Source organism: Rhinatrema bivittatum, chromosome 2, assembly GCF_901001135.1.
Source record: "Rhinatrema bivittatum chromosome 2, aRhiBiv1.1, whole genome shotgun sequence".
Classification (NCBI taxonomy): Eukaryota; Metazoa; Chordata; class Amphibia; order Gymnophiona; family Rhinatrematidae; genus Rhinatrema; species Rhinatrema bivittatum.
Window position 1 is genome coordinate 318,637,409 of NC_042616.1, and position 23,187 is coordinate 318,660,595.

A 23,187-nucleotide genomic window follows, 5' to 3' on the forward strand; every position below is an offset into this window, starting at 1 on the left:
CCATTTTTCGGCGCCATTTTGGAAATGGCGCCGGCCGAAGACAACAAGATTCAGTAGCAGGAGCCCGTTCCGGACCGCTGCCGTTCCGGACCGCCGCTGGACCACCAGGTAATTTAAGTCATTTGGGGGGGTTCGGGAGGGTGGGGGATTTAATTTAAAGGGTCGGGGGTGGGTTTTAGCGGGTTTTTAACGATTTTTAACGATATATCACGATATTTTACCCCCCCCAAACGGCAACAATACGATTCCCTCCCCCTCCCAGCCGAAATCGATCGTTAAGACGATCGAGGACACGATTCACATCTCTATTGTCTTGTTCCTGCCCTCAGCCTCCATGTGGCCTCATGCACTCGTCGTTACCAAGCGGCAGGTCCGGAAGGGCTGCTGCCCGAGTGGCCAGAGGGCTAGTCTTGTGACCAGCATTGCTTTGCTGGGTCACACTGGGCGTATAGATCTAGTGGAGGGCTGACCCTGCCTTGTTCCTGCTCTGAAGTTCCTTGCCTTAGTTACAGTCCTGTTTGTTCCTGCCCCACCTGTGCTTGCATGCTCTCATCTCCCGCGGTATGCCTTGGGGCCTGACATCATCTGGTGCAGCTGAAGCCAATTAGGTGATGAGGGCCCTTTAAATGTATGCTTGGGGCACGGCCACGCGCCTAAGAGGAGGACAGGCCAAAGACGAACCAGGAAGTGCTACAATGTGGCCCGACGCCATGAAGAGGAGGTCGAGGGACACTCCCTCCATCGTGGAACACAGCAGAGACTCGGCAGGAGGGACTGCCCCGAACGAGGAGAACAGGAGCCTGCAACGGGAATGCCTCCCCACCGTCGCTGAGGTGCCAGCGGCGGTCCCGACTCCGTGGAGGGAGGAGGGGCCAGCTGCAGATGGCCACGGCTAGGAGTTATAACATTGATGATAATGACCCAAACAATTATCATCCCACTTCAAAAATCTTTTTCCTAGGGAAACTGATTGAATGCATTGTATTTCAACAGCTCCAGAATTATCTTGAAGATAATGATGGCTTACACCAATGTCAATTTAGCTTTAGAAAAAGCCATAGTACTTTGTTGACCTCATTACTTGATTCTTGGATGATGCATTAAGTTCACCGAAGTGTTGTATTAGCAATCTTCCTTGATGTTTCTTAAAGATTCATTATTGTTAACCACACCAACTGCTCCAGAGGTTTACATGGGATAGGAATTGGTCCCCAGGTATTTCAGCAATTTAGATAATTTTTATCTGGCCACATACAGTTGTCTACTTCTAAAGCACACTGTTCTGGAATTACTTAACGTTTAGTGCTGCTGTTCAATATCTTTCTACTCCCAGTTTGTCACTAGTTATCATCTCTAGAAGTTGGGTTCCAAATTTACACTGACAACATACAGTTGTTATTATTTCCATTCAGTACATCTGAAGCTATAGTTCCCTCAAAAGCAGTTCTTTATCTAAGTAGACATCAAGACTGGTTTAGAGACCACTCACTAAAATTTCATTTCACTAAGACTGAAGTAGTGGTTATAAATCAAGCTACAAAGGGTTTACTGAGTAACTAGGTCAAATCAGTGATATTGTTCTTCTCCTACAAAATGAGGTCCGCAGCCTTGGTGTATTGCTTGTTCAAAATTTCACAATGAAACTACAAGCCTGAGTAATTACTCATATGGCCTTCTTTAAAATGAAGACCATGGCAAAACTGAGGCCAATATTATCTACTCAAGATTTCTCAATAGTGGTCCAAACCAAAGTTAAGCCTGGTCTAGATTACTATTTATTGTGGTACCCATAGGTACTGCAAATCATCCAAAATGCAATAGCCAGGTTAATTTCACAAATCCTTTTTGTGGCACACATTAATCTCATTCTTAATGTCCTTCACAGGTACCAAATGCCTGGTAAATGAAATTTAAATTGGTTATGTTGGTATTCCAAGCAGTTCATAGCCAAGGCCCTTTAATCTTGATAGATTTAATTTAGGTCTATGTTCCTGCTAGAAGCCTTTGATCAGAGATTTTAATGAAGCTGTATGTTCCACCTGTAAGTCATGTTCAATTGAGCATCACAAGATTTTGTGCCATTTCAATTGCAGGCCCTACTCTCTGGAATATGCATCCAGAACTGAATTTAGAGAAAGATGATTAACTATCTAAGAAGAAATTAAAAGCTTTTAATGGTATTGGTACCTATAGAATAGGAGATCTTTGACTCTGCTTTTAGTGGTTTAGTGATAGTCAGGATTTTATTTTACTGATATTATTTCTTGTTTTATGAGATGTGTAATTTTTAATATGGTGATGAATGTGTAGGACTGTTTGTCAATTTATTTATGGATGTTGACATACGGACTGTAGAGAACAAGAAATTTGGACCTGCTGGTTATAAGTGATTTATCATAAATAAATAAATGTTCTAGTGGTTTGGATTTTCAGAAGGTGTTTGACAAAGTCCCTGAGTGGCTTCTAAGAAAACTAAAAAGTCATGGGATAGGAGGCGATGACCTTTCGTGGATTACAAACTGGTTAAAAAACAGGAAACAAAGAGTAGGATTAAATAGCCAATTTTCTCAGTGGAAAAGGGTAAACAGTGGAATGCCTCAGGGATCTGTACTTGGACCAGTGCTTTTCAATATATTTATAAATGATCTGGAAATGAATACAACAATTGAGGTTATCAAATTTGTAAATGATACAAAATTAAATGTTAAATCACAAGCAGATTGTGATACATTGCAGGAGGACCTTGCGAGACTGTAAGATTGGTCATCCAAATGTCAGATGAAATTTAATGTGGACAAGTGCAAGGTGTTGCATATAGGGAAAAATAACCCTTGCTGTAGTTACACAATGTTAGGTTCCATAATAGGAGCTACCACCCAGGAAAAAGATCTAGGCATCATAGTGGATAATACTTTGAAATCGTTGGCTCAGTGTGCTGCAGCAGTCAAAAAAGCAAACAGAATGTTAGGAATTATTAGGAAGGGAATGGTTAACAAAATGGAAAATGTCATAATGCTCTGTATCGCTCCATGGTGATACCACACCTTGAATACTGTGTACAATTCTGGTCGTCACATCTCAAAAAAGATATAGTTGCGATGGAGAAGGTACAGAGAAGTGTGACCAAAATGATAAAGGGGATGGAACAGCTCCCCTATGAGACAAGGCTGAAGAGGTTAGGGCTTTTCAGCTTGGAGAAGAAATGGCTGAGAGGGGATATGATAGAGGTCTTTAAAATCATGAGAGGATTGAATGAGTAGATGTCAATTGGTTATTTACACTTTTGGATAATAGAATGATCAGGGGTCATTCCATGAAGTTAACAGGTAGCACATTTAAGACTAATTGGAGAAAATTATTTTTAACTCAACTCACAATTAAGCTCTAGAATTTATTGCCAGAGGATGTGGTTAGTGCAGTTAGTATAGCTGGGTTTAGAAAAGGTTTGGAGAAGTTCTTGGAGAAGTCCATTAACTGCTATTAATCAAGATGACTTAGGGAATAGCCTCTGCTATTACTGGCATCAGTAACATGGGATCTTCTTAATGTTTGGGTATTTTCCGGGTTCTTGTGGCCTGGTTTGGCCTCTGTTGGAAACAGGATGCTGGGCTTGATGGATCCTTGATGTGACCCAGCATGGCAATTTCTTATGTTCTTATGTTCTCGTTCTCCATGAACTGCAAGGGTTGGTTATCCAGGATAATCATTTTCCCAATGTTACCCCACCTTTTATGCTGTTTGCCATGTAACCTGGGAGAGTGGGGTGGTAAAAGCACCCCATCTGTTCCACTGGGGCATGATGCAGATGTGGGTATAGGAGCTGCCATCTCGCTGATGGAAAGGGCCAGAATGTCAAGTCGGGTGATGGATGTCCCCTTTTTCTTAGCTTTTCTGCTTCTGCAGCTGTTTGAAGTAGAAGATACGATTCTCAGACTAGCATTGACAGTTTCCCCTGAAACCAGTGCTAATGGGTGTTGTTTTTGCTAATGATGCTACATAACACTACCTTTCCTCTACTGAAGGCCTTTAGACAGTGAATGCATTCTGCAAAACACTGGTACTCAAGAATTATAAAATGCCTCCCCACCTCTGATGTCTTTTAGGATCCCTCATCCTCTTTGGATTCTTGCATGCTGGGGTGTGGGGTTGAAGCCAGACCAGGAGCGACAAGGCCAGTGGCATCTACTTGCTCTCCACCACCTGCACTTCCTGAGGGGTGCTCTTTGTTCTGGCAGTATCAACAACTGCCTCCTGTAGCTATTTACTTTATAGCACACTAGTAACTAGACTTGCCAAGCCCTCATTATTTACAAACTGTTGAACATCCTGTGATACTAAAACTCTATGACATGAGACATCTGAATCAGTAGTTTCTATACTAATGATATCCTGCAGATACTGCTCTTCTCAAGCAGAAGAGAGAGCTGTACTAGTGTTTGATGGTCCACTAGTGGCCTTAGCCCCCACTCCCAATGTTACCCTCCAGTGATATCTTCTTCTGCTTCTGCACCATAGGAACGTTGCAAATGGGAGAAGGCCCTGGCAGCTGCAATTCCAGCTGTTTAATACAGCCTCCCTCTGTATCTGGTTTTTCCCTTCTAAAAAAAGTATCTTTTTATCTTGGGTATAGGAGGCCTAGCAACATCACTTCAGTGCTGCTCAGGTACCTGTAAAGGAACAGGCTTTCCCTCTTCCTCACAGATTTTTGCCCTAGCTTCCCTTTGATGTCAGTGTCATGACAGAATCACTAGTGGCACTGGCTAGGGCTAGGGTTTTTTTTTTAAGGTTATAATAAACCTCATACAAAGATGATAGTACAGACACAGTCACTTTAGAAGAAAGCACACTCACTGTGCTATGTGCTTCATGATTAAGTGACACAGTCACACAATACTCAGATGCTGAGACAGTTAGTGCTACAAAACAGTCAGTCATTCAGTCACCCAGTAGTATGGACTCCTACAGATGATACTGCAGACACAGTCACTTTATAACAACACATGCAGTGCTGTAAGCCTCTTCACTAAGTGACACATAGTAGAAAGAGGCTGAGAGATAAATGGTTGCTGCTGTGTTCCACTTCTTATCAAGGACTGAGTCACAATTAAACACTGAATCTCACCTACTGTGTTGCAATCTGCTGCACTCTTATTCCTGTTACTGAAACCCTGTGACACAGTGAGAAGAGGCAGCAGTCAGCTTACCTTTTTCCTCCTATCTACATTTTTCTGTAAACTTTTTTTTTTTCACTCTCATTAAGAACAGGTCTCTCCTCTCTATCTTAAATCGAAAAGAGAAATGACTTTTGAAAATGGTGTCTTTTTCTTAAGTTCAACTTTCCTTTCTGTTTCATGTTTAAAAAAAAAAAAAAAAGAAAGCCACATTGGGATAGGCTGGTTTAAAAGCGTTTCACCTTGATTAGTTAGTCATGTCACTTCCTTGTCCCTTCCCTTCTGACTCCACTCTGTCCAGCTTCAAGAAAAAAAAATCAGTTTTAATGGCCCCCATTTACTTTAATGTATCTGCAAAAGAAATCTTTTTATTTTCAGAGGGCCTTGCCATTCATTTCAGTTGAAATGAAACAAACCAAAGTTGGACTCATTATTCGTGTTTTACCCATTTATTGTAAACAAATAGATTTGCCTAGCCAGCACTGGTTCAAATTTCTGGGAAGATTTCTGTGAAAATTATCCCAGAAAAACTATCTCTTGCTAATGTATTTAAGTTATTTTTCTGCCCTATGACATGTAACTTGGGGACCTAGATATGGACTATATATCCTAGAGGAGAGGAGAGAGGGGTGGAAGTGATAGAAACATTCAGATACATTAAGAGCATAAATAATATTTAAAAAAAAAGCAAACATTGTTCAGTGGAAAAGAAGTTCTAAAGGAAGAAACTATGATATGAGGCACAAGGTGGTAGATTCTAGATTAAGATTGAAAGGCATTTCTTCACTGATGAGGTGGTGGATGCATGATGTAGCCTACTGGTAGAGGCAACAATAGTGGCAGAATTCAGGAACAAATGGGATAAGCACAAAAGTTCTTTAGTTATAGGAAGATTGAGGGAAGCCACGGACCTTTGTATTTCAATGGGAAGAAGGTTTGGCAGACTATATGGGCTTTTATAGCCTTATATGCCATCTTATTCTATGATTCTATGATATTATCTGCACCTGCTTTGTACACACGTACTTACTCTCTTCCACTGAGTCTTATCATACATACATACCCATTAATATTTCTGGGAAAAATAATACCCAGGACACCAATGGGTAATTAGGATGCTTTTCTGCAAAAATGTGTGCATACTTTTAAGCCCACATAAAAGAAGCCGATTTTCAAACAAAATGTATCAATTTATATTGTGTTTGAATATTAGATTGTTATGCAGCTAAAAATGTGTATATCCTTATGTGTTTAAAAATAATGGCATATGTTATACTACATTATACCTACAACATAACATGCTTTTTAAAAAATTAAATATACATGTGTAGTTTACAAACATGTTTCTAAAACACCATGGTTTTTGCCATTGATTCCTATGGAACAGAGTCAAATAAGTGTTTCCGAATATAGTATGTAAATAATGTGTTGTAAGGATAGAAATATGGGCAGGTGTTTGTGGCTTCTTGCCCTTAGATTATGCTGGTATTATGTCACAACCATACTCAGAGCAATTTCCCCATCTTCTCTTATAGGGAGCTGCCAACTCCAGAACAATTTCACATCTCTGAGAAGGATAATGAGGCTTCTGCAGAGAGAAATTTGGCAGCTAATGCACTGCATGCCTGAAAGCTGAACAAGTCCCAACTATTTCTTTACATGCCCATTTTCACCCTATTTAACCTCTCGCACAGCAAACTTTCAATAGCTATTATTTTTATCTGCCAATCTGCTTCAACTTAATTTCTGTCTCAGAGTTCAATAAAGCTTGGTTTGTTCATACTAGTATATTTTATCTCCCCTTATTAAATATGCTGTCTGTAATCCTTCTAAATTTGCTCAGAGGGGTAGCCAGATGAGGTGCATTATATTGTTGTGGTAGAAGACCCATTCTCCCATAGGATAGCAAAACATGCAGTAGATTCTACACAAGAAAATGACAAATATTATGTCCAGCTCAAATGTAGCTAGGCAGCAGATGGTAGGAGTTCAGCAGCTTATTTGATTACAACATCAGCAAATGAATTTTCAGGCACCTGATATACATTCATCTTATTTTACATTCACCTTGTTGCATTACAGACTGAACGCTGCCCTGCTAAACCATATAAAAGCTTTACTATCCTCTAGAGAAAATTTCCAAGAGACTGAGTTTCAAGTCTAATTTTTTTATGCTTTGCAACATATGGAATGTTGGAGAGAATTATGTAGAAGGGATCAATGTTCATCTGTCTGTAAGCACAATAATTCTCCCCCAAAAAGGGATGGAAATTCATCAGATTTGGCATGCAGAAAGAAAATGTAAATATTTCAGATGAGCTGAAAACCAGAAACATCAGGTCAGTATTTTCAGAGAACTGAGCTTTCAAAAAAAATCCCCTTTGTTTTGTTTCAGAAACTTTTAGAAGCTGTTTGAATTGTTAGAATACTGAACATCAACTCCATTCCAAAGACACACACACACACACCACTTTTCCAGTAAGCAATACAGGCAGAGGGAAATGGAGGCAGGGAAAATAAGTGAAGCAACAGGCAAAGGATGTCAGAAAAAGGTACTTCCAAGTACATGCATACATACCATCCCCCACACTGTCCCTAGGCACACTCACTCACCTTTCCCATGCACTCATACCTCTTCCCACATACTGTATGCTCACCCTCACCTCCAGTCCACCCCACCACAACTACCCTCACATTCACCTCTCTCACACATCCACAATACCCCCTCCCCCCCACACATACACATATACGTTATTATACCCACACATGCATCCTCCCCTCCTCCTGCACACCTGCTTCCAGCACATTCACAACAAGCCACACTTACTTCCAACATAGACAGGGAAAATAAATGACAGTTTTTCAATTCATCTCCCTCCGAACACAGACACACACACACACCATATACACATCACACTACCACTTGCATGCATACACAAAAATCATACTTCCCAAAAAACCCACACCTGACAAACCCTGCCACATACTGCCCTCCCACAGAACTCCCATTCACACAAACCTACCAAAGCACATGCATACAACCCCAACACACATCCAGGCACCTACATAAATCCATTTATGCCTCATAGACATCTCTATGCACAAACCATACACATACAACCACACCTGTTACCTACAAACACAAAGCCATTCTTCCAAGAAAGCACTCCCCACAGTCTCAATACACACAAAATCCCACCACAAACTCCTCCCACCCACATAACCCCCTACCCATCCAAAACACACAAATAGCCCACAAATCCATCCCCTTCAGACCCCCAACAGGCCCAAACAATACACAGCTCTATACCCCCATATACAAATCACACATCCCCAAACACACACCACCACTACCAATACCCACCCATCTAAGCACACACAACCACACACACAGCCCATCTATATTCCCTCATGCAGTCACACCCTCCATTTCTCCCAAACACACCACCAACACCACAAACCATCCAACACCTATACATAACCCCCTTCCTAAAAAACATGTTTGAAAGCATTCTCAAATCCATGTGTAATCCCTCCTGGGATGCTAACTACACTCCGATGAGGCCATAAAAGAGTTTTTGTCTCTTAGGGCTGGATACACTCACAGGCTAGCTCTCTCACCATTGGTGTACTTAGGGGGGGGGGGGGCAGGGAGGTCCAATGCCCCCAGTCACAGGGCCATAGGGATTCACTGATGGCCGATATAGGGAGGTCCATGCAGCCACTGATGGACCGTATCCCACCGGCGGTTGAGCTGAAGCCTGCTGTTCCTATGTTGTGTGCTAGCCACTGTTGTTTCTAAGCACAACTTTTTTCGCAGCTGCACACAGCAGGAAGATCATTAGGGCTGTGGTGGAGTTCAACCCACCACGGCCTGAACAAAACAAGACACCTCCAAACCTTTAGGTGCTCCATCTCCTTCCTGCCTGCATGGTCTCAGAAGAAAAATGTTGGAGCTGCACGGGCAGGAAGGAGGAGGAGCATTGGCCCACATGCAGAAGAGGAACAGCATTTGTGGCAGGGCCACTGCAGATCCTATCTTGTGGCGGCCCAAGAAGATCAGGGCCACAGCAGAGTCCATCCTGTGGAAACTCTCGAAGAGGAGGCTCAGAAGCAAGAGGGAGGCTGAGGTCGTATACAGTATATGTGTGTATGAGAGTATGTGAGAGAGAGAGACTGTGTGTGAGAGTGACAGCCTGTATGTTCGGAGAGACAGCATGTGATAGTAGTGTCTATGTGTTTGTGTGAGATAGCATGTGAGAGTGAGAGAGACTCTGTGTGTTTGAATGAATAGACAGCATGTGAAAGAGAGAGCCAGTGTGTATGTATGAAAGAGTCAGCATGTGAGACTGAGAGCAGTGTGTGTGAGAGACAGAGCCAGTATGTGAGAAAGAGAGAGAGAGACAGCATGCAAGAATGAAAGTTTGAGTGTGTGTTTGAGGAAGGAAGGTCTAGATTCATCAAACTATTGCATGCAATAGGAAGAGAGGTGTGTTTTACGGTAATAGCCTATTTATCGCAATGTGTGCTATCTTAGCGCTTCGCATAGATATTACAGTGTGTGTGTGTGTGGGGGGGGGGGGGGGCGGAGGAGAGAGAGACTAACTATAAGGCCCACCTCGAGTTACCAGATGGGCCTGCTATAGTAGCATAAATAGCTAACTACTACAACTGCCTTGTAGATAGTCTCTCTCTCTCTCTCTCTCTCTCTCTCTCTCTCTCTCTCTCGCTTCTCTCTCTCTCTCTCTCTCTCTCTCTCTTTCTTTCTCCCTCTCTCTCTCACAGCTTAAAAAGCTATTTGCAAAGTGTGTTATGGGCATATTGCACAGTTTAAGGTCAGAGAAAAGGTTGTTGTTTGTAGTCCATTTCTGGTGTTAAAAACCCAATGGTGCTTTTTCGTATGCAAAAAGGCCATAAAACAAGTTGGAAAATAACACCCTAAGATAGGTGAAGAAAGAAAAGAAGAAACAGAAAAAAGAGGACCCTGTAAAAGAATGACAAAAGACCAAGAAAGGGAACATGGAAAAAAAAAAAGCCTGTAACCAACTGATTAGAAAACTAAAATCAGACAGCAAGTTAAAACAATTATTTTAGTTTTTAGTGATTGGCATATGTTATCTTTGGGAATGGCAAGAGTAGCACTTTCTCTATGCTGATCTCATGATGTACAAAATCAGCATGGAGGAACTGGAAGCCAGCCGTCCATTGCTCCTACCATGTGACAGGGGCCAACCAATGTCACCAGTAGCCCCTGTGACATCATAAGGGCAAAGGGCCATCAGCGCCATTTTGATTCGTAGCAGGCCTGACAGCCCGACGGCCCAGAGGAAGAGATTGCTCGCTGGGCCCTGCTGGATCACCAGGGCTTTTAGTAAGTCTTGGGGAGGGATCGGGATGGTGAGGAGGTTGTAATGCAGTAAATGTGAAGGGTTGGGGTGTTTTTTTCTGGTTTGGATTTTTTCTATTCGTTTTTCCGGTTTTGGGTTCGGGTTCCAGCTTCGTTTTTGCCGAAAAACAATCTGTGGGAAAATGAGTTTTCCCACGAAGCGCCAGAACTGATACCTGACCCGAGCCAGAAAAACGCAGCTCATCTCTAGTCATAATGCCTCTTTATCACTCCATGGTTAGACCACACTTTGAATACTGTGTACAATTCTGATCGTCACATCTCAAAAAAGATATAGTTGTGATGGAGAAGGTACAGAGAAGGGCGACCAAATGATAAAGTGGATGGTATAGCTCCCCTATGAGGAAGACGAAAGAGGTTAGGCCTGTTCAGCTTGGACAAGAGACGGCTGAGGGGGGATATGATATAGGTGTTTACAATCATGAGAGGTCTAGAACGGGTAGCTGTGAATCGGTTATTTACTTTTTCGGATAATAGAAGGACTAGGGGGCACTCCATGAAGTTAGCATGTGGCACATTTAAAACTAATTGGAGAAAGTTCTTTTTCACTCAACGCACAAAGAAGGAGCCAGGCAAATACAGACTAATCCAAAACCTATCGCTCCCACTGGGGCTCTTGGTTAATGACCACGTGCCACCAGAAGAATGCTCCGTACAATATGCCTCATTTGACAGTGCAATCATTCTTCTTTGGAGGTGCAGGGAGTCTTCAGTCATGGCAAAAACAGACATCAAATCGGCATTTCGGCTGCTGCCAGTCCACCCATCTAGCTTTCCATTGCTGGGCTTCAAGTTCCGTGGGATGTTTTACTTTGACAAGTGCATGCCCATGGGTTGCTCTGTGTCCTGCGCCTATTTCGAGGCGTTCAGTTCATTTTTGCACTGGGTGATGGCAAAAAGGGCCCAGTCAGACAATATAATCCACTACTTAGATGACTTCCTGTTCGTTGGTCCGGCAAGAACAAAGACGGTGGCTCGCCTGTTACGTAGGAGGTAGCGGAGGACTTTGGAGTTCTGCTGGCACAAAGGAAGATAGAGGGGCCAACTACCACCATGTGCTTCCTCGGCATTGAGTTGGATCCTAAGAGGATGATATCCAGACTGCCAAATGGACAAACTCCAAAAATTGTGTGACCTACTGGATAAGGCATCCAAGGTGAAGAAGATGACACTCTGGGAGGTGCAGGCAATGTTGGGAGCATTTAACTTTGCCTGCCAAGTAATCCCAATGGGTAGAGCCTTCCTGCGCAGACTAGCCGCGGGCAATGACAGGGGTGCAACATCTGCACCATTTCATCAAGGATATCACAGCCTATATGTGAGGACCTGGTGATATGGGCCTATTCCTGAGCAGTTTACAATGGCATATCAATCTGGCAGGAGCACCCGGTCTCCAAGCCGTGACTTGGATATTCATTCAGATGCTTCTGGTGGATGGGGATTTGGCATGTACTGTCAAGGTGCATGGGCCACCGCGGCAATGGCCGTCTGCATGGGTGAATGAAGGAATAACAGCAAATATAACATTCCTGGAGTTTTTTCCCCATATGGGTGGCGTTGATAATCTGGGGGGGGAGCGCTTGCAGAACAAACATATCATCTTCTGTGTGGACAACCAAGCCATGGTTTCAGTCATCAACAGACAGTCAGCCAAATGTCCACGGGTGGCGGACCTGTTTTGGCAGGTAGTTCTAAGTAGTTTGCACATTAATACCATGGAAAGGTAAGTCATGTTCCAGGGGCTTGTAATGGTGTGGCAAATTTGCTATCTCTTGCTAAAAAGATCTTGTTCCGCAAACAGGTACCCAACGCCGACGAGCTGGCAACTCCAATACCGGAGCATGTATGGGCAATTGGTCGCCAACCACATTAGATCTGTTGTGGCGATCTGTGGCTCCCACCACGTGGGATGCTTATTGCAAGAGGATTCGGGAGAGTGCACTCATTCCTGAGACAAACATGTTGGAAGAAGGACCGGTGGCAGAGGAACAGATTGTGGCATACATATCGTGGGCCAAGGATGCGGGACTGTCCAGGGGCATGGTGGTGAAGCAGCTAGCTGGGCTGGCATTTTTCATAGGAGCCCAAGGTTGGGGGGACCCTACCAAAGTATTTCTGACTCAAAAAATGTTGAAGGGTTGGGGAAGGAGGTTAGGGGCCCAGAGGGACGGGCGGCATCCCATAATGCATGATTTGTTAATATTAATATGGCATAGGATGGGCGACATATGCGATTCGACATTCGAGACACAGTTATTTAGATTAGCTTTTACCCTAGCCTTCGTCGGCATGCTACGCATTGGCAAGCTGGTGACAACATCTAAGAAGGATGTTGGTCACACGGGAATATTGAGGTGGAATGTCACAAAGCAGGGGAACATGCTGAGGATGTTTATACCAAGGTCCAAAACAGATCAATTGGGGTGGGGAGCTACCGTGACATTAAGACAATTGCATAATCAAGTCATTTGCCCGGTGGCTAACTTGGAGAACTATTAAGTCATGCGACCAATGAAGGGGGAGCATTTACTTATATATGCGGACGGGGCTCCCTTAATGTGATACCAGTTTTCAGCGATACTCAAGTGAGCCTTAAATGAGGTGGGAGAGAATGAAGATAACTTTGGGACACACTCTTTCAGAATAGGAGCGGCCACTAGCGCGGCACAGGCAGGGTTGACAAACGGAGGCTATATAGCAGATAGGGAGATGGTGTTCCGCTGCGGTAAATTCCTATGTCAGGCCTGGATCGAGCGCAGCGCATTACAAATGTCGATTAATTTGCTTAATTTTAATTGCAGAATCGTGTCCTAGGTCAGTACAAGTGTGGATCGTGGGGCACTCATTCTTGCATTTGGGTGGAACAGAGGCACGGACAGCGCAGATATGGCCCGCATTCTGGGTCTGGCACATCGGGGGGTGCACATCACTTGGATGGGGAAGCGTGGGAATGTGCTGGGAGTTACTTGCCCACACTACAGGTCAAGAGGGATTCTTTGGCCAGACCGGACATCATAATAATACACTGGGTGTGAACAATTTAGGGGCAATGTCATGCAGACAGCTGTTACAGTAGATACAGAGGGACATACGGGAAATACAATCAGGGTTCCCGGGAGCACTCATTTTGCTGGTCCGACATAATATCACGCATTAAATTTGCAAAACAAAAGTTATGGGGAAGAAGTTAGACAGGTCGGAGGATGGCTGGTGCGCATCGGGGGCTGTCAGATGTGGCACGCATGGGCTGATGAACAGTGTGAGGGTTTTTACTGGCAGGACAGGGTACTACCTTTCTTCAATAACGAAATACAGGAGGCAATCGAAAGGAACTACACATTGGTGTAAAAGGACCGCAGACTAGGGTTTTGGTTTGGGGGGCACCAAGCAAGTGTAAACCACTACTGGTGCTAGTGGACGGGCTACCCGGGCCAATAGAGAATTATTAGACAGAGGTCAGCCACGGGCTGACAAAAGGCAGGTTGTCAAAGGGGTGGGGACCACGCCGGAGGCAGGGCCCCTTTGCTTATAACACAGCGGGGAGTCAAAAGTGATGTCACCTTGCTAGAATCACAAGGGCGGCAAAAAGGGGCATGGTCCCAGCAGCGGTGGGACTGAAGGATTGGCCTGGGTGAGTGAAGCTTTATAATGTTTGATTTCATATTAACTGTTATGTTAATAAAAGCTGCAGCTGATTCATACCAAGCTTACTGTGTACCGTCACGTTGCAATTATTTCTGGGATGGGAAGGGGGCAGGATGCCGAAGGGAGCCAGAGTGGTGTCACGGCTCCCAGAGTCAATGGGTGGGCTCGTGGCGCATGCAAGGGCCCACGCTTACCTGGGGCCATGGGCCGAAGACGGGCAGAGGATTCGCCATCGGAAGCGGCACCAGCTAATGGCCTCGGGCCAGCGTCATCGGGGCATGCCGGCACTCCGGCTCGTCCCGATGACGTCAGCGGCGTCACCATGCACTGGAGGGGGCGTTCCCGCGGCTGGCCCTGATGACATCGGCCCAAGTACTTAAGACGCGAGCCATGCTACAAATGGCCTCTTTCCGGGGACCAACTTCCTACCCAGCCACCCCAGGGCAGGATTAAGGTGTCGAGGATCATTGTGGGGACAAGGGTTGCCTAATGTGCTCATAGGTAATGTCGCAGGTTAGGGGACTCGGGGTTACCTGGGCCAATAGAGCAATTATTAGACAATAGATCAGCTGCCGAGGCTGACAAAGGCAGGTTTTCAAAGGGGTGGGGAGCCTGCCAGGAGGCAGGGTCCCCCTTGCTTGTAACTTGGCAGGGGGTCGGAAGGTGATGTCACCTTGCTAGAATCACGGCCTGTGGCAAAAAGGGGCGTGGTCCCAGTAGTGGTGGGACCGAAGGATTGGCCCGGGTGGTGAAGCATTATAATGTTGAGTTCATATTAACTGTTATGTTAATAAAAGCTGCGGCCAATTCATACCAAGATTAGGGGTATATTTTCAAAGGGTGAAAAGAAAAGAATAGATGCCTGCAGTCTGAAATTAATCCTTTATTGAAGTGGAGACACAAGGGTAGCCCGACTCTGGCCGATGATCGTATAGATCACCAATGTGATCTCTTATACTGCTCCGTCTTGCAACATTCACAAACATCGATCTCCACTGTGAAGTCAAACATGACGATCATCTTTCATTATTATGATTGATGAACTCAAGAAGATTGATTTTAAGCCCCTGAGGCAGCCGTTTTGTGGACGGCGAAACTCGGCCAGAGTCGGGCTACCCTTGTGTCTCCACTTCAATAAAGGATTAATTTCAGACTGCAGGCATCTATTCTTTTCTTTTCATCCTGACGGCTGTTATAGATCGCCTTCCTTTGTGCTTTTTGGGTCCTTATTTTCAAAGGGTTACATGCATAAGATACGTGCGTAACCCCCAAAAAGCTGCCCCAACCTACTCCTGCATGTGCTGAGCCTATCTTGCATAGGCTCGGTGGCGCGTGCAAGCCCCAGGATGCGAGTATGTCCTGGGGCTCCGAAAAAGGGGCGTTCCGGGAGCGGGGCCGGGGGCGGGGCGCTGGCCCGGGAGTGTTCCGGGGTGGGGACGAGTCCTCCGGAACAGCCACCGTGCCGAGGGGCTGCACACCATAGCTGGCCAGCGTGCGCAAGTTATTCTCAAATAAAGGTAGGGGGGGAATTTAGGTAGGGCTGGGGGGTGGGTTAGATAGGGGAAGGGAGGGGAAGGTGGGGGAGGCAGTAGGATAGAAGTGGCCTCGGAGGGAATGGAGGCAGGCTGCGCGGCTCGGCGCGTGCAAGTTGCACAATTGTGCACAGCCTTGTGCGTGCCGACCCTGGATTTTGTAACATGCGCGTGGCAGCGCACACATGTTATAAAATCGGGCGTAGATTTTTTCGAGCCGGGTTATGCAAACAAATCTACGCCCACATGTAGATTGTAAAATCTGCCCCTTAATGTGAAACGTGCAATTATTTCCGGGATGGGAAGGGGGCAGGATGCCGAAGGGAGCCAGAGAGGCGTCACGGCTCCCAGAGTCAATTAAAAAATGAAAAATACATACAAAATCCTCTAATATACAATAAAAATTATGATATACAAAATATTTAAATGTTTCCTATAAAAAAAATACTAAATAAATTCTAATTTTTAAGGATTAAAAATTTAATATCAAGTATTTCTTAATGGTGGGAGAATGTTTGGACCCCAAAATTGTACCTTAAACAATAATGATGGAGAAATATATTCATCTTGTCATGTTAAAAAATGTATTGACATTAAAAATGATAAAGATACTGTAAAATCAATATCCTGATTTAAATCTGTTGGAGACATATTAAATTTGAAAATTAATCTTTGTTCTGTTCTTTATAGCACGTTATCTAAGTTGCCTCCTCTCCATGACAATTTAGGTTTACAAAGTACACAAAATCTGTAGTTCTCAAACTTATGATTAGCAAATAGAGAATGTTCTATCATTGTTTTACCCTCTATTCTTCTATTGATTGCACTTCTATGTTCTATTAATCTCTTATGTAATAGACATATGGTCTTTCCAATGTACCATTTATGACAGGGACATTTGGTCGCATAAGCTATGCTTTCAATTTAACAATTCGTAAAACTTCTTAGTTTGAAAGGACTGTGATTACCATTAATCAGGACAATATCTGTCTTCATATTTACACAACATACCGAGCAGGACCCACACAGGTGATGCCCTGGTGGTCTTATATCTTTAACAGGTTGTTGTGGAAGGGCTGAAGGGTACCAAAAAAATCTTTTTAAATTCCGTTTGCATTTGTTGGCAATAATGAGCCTACTGTTTTTGAAACATTTCAAGTTTTTAAGAATACTCCAATGTTTCCTCAGAGCCTTAGTGATTTTGTATGATATATGATTGTAATTTAAAGGACAGACAATGGTATCCAGTTGTTCCTTCTTTTTTGTTTGCAATAATTCTTCCCTATTTCTTCTCAAAGCACGTACATACCCTAACCCTTCATTAATGTAATTTACTGGATAGTTCTTTTGTTTGAACCTTTCTTTCATTTCTAATGCTCTTTCTTTGTATACTTCATCTTTGGTGCACAGACACTGTAGTCTTAGAAATTGTGAGTACGGTAATTTATTCATCATAGTCCTATTGTGGCAACTAGAGTATTCTAAAAATGTGTTAGTGTCAATAGGCTTCCTATAGATGTCCATGTTGAACTTATTATCTCTTAATTTTATTAAGATATCTAGGAAAGGAACTTCTTTACTTGAGAATGACATGCTAAATTTCAAATTATTGTCTAATCTATTTATTCAATTAAAGACATTTTTCAATTCCATTTCATCTCCTCTCCATAAATTTTGATTGGAGAGACATATTCATTATAATTTTAAAATAACATTAAAGCCATCTGAATATTAGTAATTTTTGATTATTGTGTGACAATGGTGATCCTAGTGAGTCTGATTTATTGCATTATTTAGTAACAATTAATTTTGAGCGAATAATTTAATTATTTAAGATTTATTTCATTCATTTTTTACCTGAGAGTTACACCATTATCCAAGTGTTCTGGTGAACACATTTGTTGAGCATGTGATCATAAGGTAACTGTTGTCCTAATACTCTTAAATTCTGATTACTTTAGATTGACTGTCATTTTCTCACCTTGGTTTTTCAAAATATAAGTGTTGTATGGTTTTCTCTGTTCTTATCAAGTAGACGTGATTTGTTGCTTCCCTTATATTGTGTTATTTTATGCATATAATATCTTGTCTGACTGAATGAATTTTATATACCTAGTTTGTTCTTAATGTAAGTTTGAATTTTTACAATGGGTTGATCTATTTATTGATTTTATCTTTATAATATCCTGTCTGACTGAATGGATTTTATACAATTGGTTTGATCTCAATGTAAGTTCGAATTTATACATTGGGTTGATTTATTTATTTATTATTTTATTTATTTATTTTATTTTTTAAATATATTTAATATAAATATTTGATTGCTACTTTTTACAGCCCCTGATGCAGCCGAAAGGGCAAAACTTGGCCAGGGTCGGGCATTACTGTAATTAATAAATTTACTTTCCAAGGCATCAGTCTTGCTTTTGGGGAGAAAATGGTTTCATGCTTATTCAAAGAAGATTCCACCTATAGCTCACACTTTATTCCTTGTGTTGAAAGGGGGAGATATGAAACTTGACAGTGTCAGACTTCAGATATGGTGTGTCACATTTCTGGATGAGTAGACTGCCTGTGGTGTACACCTTCCAACCCCTGAACCCAGATGCTCTTCTGCCTTGTTCTAGTAGTGGGCCTAATTGTCTTGTTATTTGGGGGTCTGCATGGTTCCAAGAGCTTCAGATGCCAGGAAGGGGTTGCTGTTCTGGGAGGGGGTGCTTGTGTCCTGCCAGTACGCCTATTAGAGGTTCCTTTTTTTGAAACCATGGCCTACTTGCCCTCCTTTCTATAGAACAGATCCTGGACACTCCACATAGAGGCTGCCACACCAGGCCACATCTGTTGAGACTTACTCTGCCAGATGTATATGCTGGCAGGTTACACCTAGAAAGATGCTGCCATATGAAACTCTATATGATTTGTGTGTATACATAGAAGTAGTGGCACATTTCTGTAGTTGATTCTAGGGGACAGGTTTAGCAGCCAGTTTTCCCCTCATCACTTCTCCACTGCACAACCTTTGCCTTATGCCCCTCTGCCTACTTGTTGGGCTGCTCTCTAGGCTAACTATCAGCCTTAGAGAAGAGTTATTGTACAGATTTACATGCCAGGCCAGTACGGGGGGGGGAGAGGGGGAGCATCCAGTCTGTGGAGGTCTGCCTGGTCCCAAGCAACAGCAGGCCTCCTAGCTGACTGCTTTTGGACTATCAGATTTCTCTAACGTACACAACTCCCTCACACCTCCTCAGTTGTCACACAGCTGTTAGAGTAGCCTGCAAGTAGAAGACATTTTGTTTAGTGTGGAACCTAAAAAGGCTTTTGTTTAGATTGCCTTTTAGGTGGAGTGAGGACCCAAGTAAGAGGCCCAATGTTAAGTTTTGTGGGGTAATTAGTGTAACTTGCCCTTAATACCATAGAAGCTTTACATGTATACTATGTACTCTCTGGCCTGGGACCCTGCACCCTAGAGATAAAACACACCTAGGGCTTTATGTCATTTTCAAGTAGCTCTCTGACTGAAGACTTATGTCATGAGAGCATTCGGTACCAGAGCCAGAGAGAAGGGCTATTGTTTGGACAGAGGTGATATATCTTCACAATGTTAGAGGCTAATAGTTTATAACAGGTACACTATGACCTTTACATAACAAGACAACTGATTGGTCTCCAACAGAAAAAAGACATAGCTACTGCACATCTAGCCAAACATTTATACCCCTTTTCCACTGGACTGTATATGGAGGTAAACACTAGCTAGCTATTGCCCACTTCAAATACATGCTCATATACTCAACAGTTAGCTAAGAATCTGCTCTCTGAGGAAGGCAACTTGAGCCAATACTGAAGCTCCACAGTAAGGAGTTTCCCGTTTAGCTCTTGCTGTCTTCCTTGGGAGCAAACAATCAGAATCTGCTTGTATGCCGTAGGTCATATGGTCTTGCCTGCCAGAAAAGTGCCTACTTGGAATGGCCAATGGCACTCTAGCATGCAAGGTCATGTGGATTTATTTATTTATTTTATTTAATTTCTTTTACTATACCGATGCTCAAGACTAGGTCTTATCGTACCGGTTTACAATGTAACTGAGGGGAAACCAATTAACATCAAGGTAGAAAGTAAAGTTACATTAAACAGGGAGCGTAAAACCTGGGCAATGGAAGACAGTACAGAGTTTAAACTAAGAAACAATTAGAGAGAGATAAATATATAAATCAACAAAAAACTGTAAGATACATAAACATAGGTTTATCCTAGGCAGTTATTAGCATGGTATGTCCAGAGGGAGAAGGAAAGGGTGAGGTTGGGTGGGGGGGGGGGGGGGGGGGGGGGAAACGGGGGAGGGAAAAGAGGGGGGGTAGGATTGGGGAGGGGTGGGGAGTGAGAGATCCCAAACCTTTGAACTAGTCAACCCTTAAGAGAAAAAGCATACAATAAAAACAGACAAGCAGAAAGTGTTCTTTCAAACCTGTGACTACTGTATTACACAGCAAATGACAATAGATTGAAAACAAGTCAACATCTTTGGTAATCACATTCTGCAAGGACAAGATATATAATTGCACATGACATTATAACTAAAATGAAGAGCACAGGGGAGTCACGTGATGCGTTGATTCAGAGTAGTCGTATTGCTGCTGGATCCCCTGATATTTGCTAATTTTGAAAGCAGTACCACAAAGTTTTGGACCATACACACTGATTCTCTGAGTACTTATGAACATCGATCGTTATATGCAGAAAACTCCTCCAGGAATGCCTGCCAAGCCTGTAAGAAGAGAGAGAGAAAAGCTGACGATGAGTGCAGAAAAAATGGCTACCATGATTGAAAACCTGGTTTAATGCGCTATTAATGAAATGGCTATGCAATCAATTACTGAAGCAGTTAAGGCGGTAGTCGCAAGATACCATACTTCAATTGCCAAACAAATTGCTGATATTAAGTTTATGTTAATGGAGTTTAGCCTGAGGGTAGAAGCCCTAGAAGGCTGTGTGACTATAGTCAAAGATGATACCTTGGCTGCAGCAAGGAAAGTGCAGTCCCTGAAACAGCTGGTTTAGGCCCACGAGGAAAAAATTGATGAATTAGAGAGCCACTCTTGGCGGAACAATCTAAGATTCGTGGACTTTGCGGATTCTCTTGAGGAGCATGACTTAGCTAAGATGCTTACTGATTGGCTTCCAATGGCGCTGGGTTTAGCTGATCAGATGGTGCCATTGGTTATCAAGCGGGTGCACAGGCTAGGCCCTCAGAAAGATGGCAAACAGCGACCCCAAATTGTGATCGCTTGATTCCTCAACTTCAAGCAGAAGCAGATGATTTGGCAAGCCTATCAAAAGATGTTGGGCCTGCAATTTCAAAATGGTGCTATTAAGATCTTTCAGGATTTTTCATTCAAGGTGGCCACAAATCAGAAGGAATTTGGGCCTATATGTGCTCATCTGGTGGTCAAACAAATAATATTCACATTGCAGTTTACAGCCAAGTTGAAGGTGTGGAGTGAACGTGTCTGACAATGTTTTTGACTCATTGCTGGATACCCAGCACTTTGTAGATGGTATACAGTGATGAAATCTGATGGGCCCTGATTGTGAAGATTTTGGTCTGCATAGGATGTGTTATTAGCGGCATGTCTGCTAAACCATGCAATTTTCCTTGACTTTTAAGTTATGCCTTTTCTGGGCTGCCAATAGCAAATTTGACAAAATCTTATTCTCAATCCAAGTTTATCAGTAATATCAAAAAGCCAAATGGTTCCTTTGCCACTTCCACCTCTGATATAGGGGATGTGTTCAAGGAATTTTACTAAGCTTTGTATGGCAGAGATGTACCAAATTAATTTTTTGCTCAGTTACAGTTCCCTCATTTATCGCCTGAACAGGTAACCAACCTGAATAAACCAATTACTATGCAGTAATTCTCAGTGGTTATAAAAGAGCTAAAGTTGCATAAATTGCCGGGGCTAGAAGGCTTAAACCCTTTGGGGCAGATTTTAAATGCCCTGCGCGCGTAAATCTGGCCAGATTTACGCGCGTAGGGCCCTCGCGAGCCGGCGCGCCTATTTTGCATAGGCCGCCGGCAAGCGCAGAGCCCCGGGATGCGCCTAAGTCCCGGGGCTTTGTAAAAGGGGCGTGTTGGGGCATGTCGGGGGGGCGTGCCCGGAGCGACGCGGCGTTTTGGGGGCGGCAACGCGGGTGTGGTTTCGGCCCTGGGGTGTTCCATTGAGACTAAGCCGCACCCGCGACGTCGACGTCCTGCCGGGCGACGCACCAGCGACGTCGACGTCCCGCAGGGCGTCGGGTCTTGTGCTTCTCGGAAGCCCCGCCTCAGTGACGTCAATAACGCAGAAGTCCTCGGCAACAATTCTCCACAAAGCAGTAAAAGGCTCGATAAGCCTGAAGAAATGAGATATCAGGTAATGAAATCCTCTGGCAGTGCTGCTAATCAGCACCTCCCACACTCAGAGGGAGGTGCTTCCTCTCACCTCCACCTCCTGCACATTTTGCTTTCTGTATTGCGCGGGAATGACTAATAGGGCCATCAACATGCATTTGCATGTTGCGGGCGTTATTAGTTTTGGGGGGTTGGACGCACGTTTTCGACGCGCTATTACTCCTCACTGAATAAGGGGTAAAGCTAGCACGTTGAAAACGTGCGTCCAAACGCGGGTTAACAGTGCGCTCCATCGGAGCGCACTGCACTGTATCGGCCTGATTGTTATGAATGGCATCATTACATATACATTTTGAGCATCTTATCCTTTTGCACAATCATGAGTACAGCAAAGAAAATAGAAAGTGGAAGTGGCACCCCAATAACTACAGTACAGCTCAAATGTTAGAGCTCATAGCACCACAACTATGTGATGTTAACCAAAAGGCCTGAGACAGTTCATGTTGAAAGAATGCACTCAAGGGGACAGACTAAAGGTCAAAGCAGCAGAGTTCAAGTGAAGGACCCAGATAGTCCATGTTGAAAGAGTGCCCTCAAGGGGACAGACTAAGGGCCAAGGCAGCAACGGTTAAGTAGCAGGCAGAAGGACTAGTATTGGAGAGCACAGCATGGAGGATGAGTATCAAGACTGGAGAACACAGCATGGAGGCAGGAGTGCCAGGAGAAGACACAGAAGCATGGAGGCCACAACAGGATGAGATGGGATGAGACACCAGGATTAGAAGCAGAAGATGAGACGTGTTGAGAAGAGATAGCAGCTGGACCATGACTGGAGATGACATCAAGGAGGATGGAATATGGGCAGATCATTGAGGAGGGCACTAGAAATAGTCAACATGACAACACTGGCATTATCAAGCTGCCAAAGGAACTCTGTAGTCAGGATGGGTTCAGCAGGCTTCTTCCATCTAGCTGGCACAGAAACTCTAATCAGAGGCCTAGCCAGGCTTGTTCAACCAGGCTTGTTCTTAGACATTACAG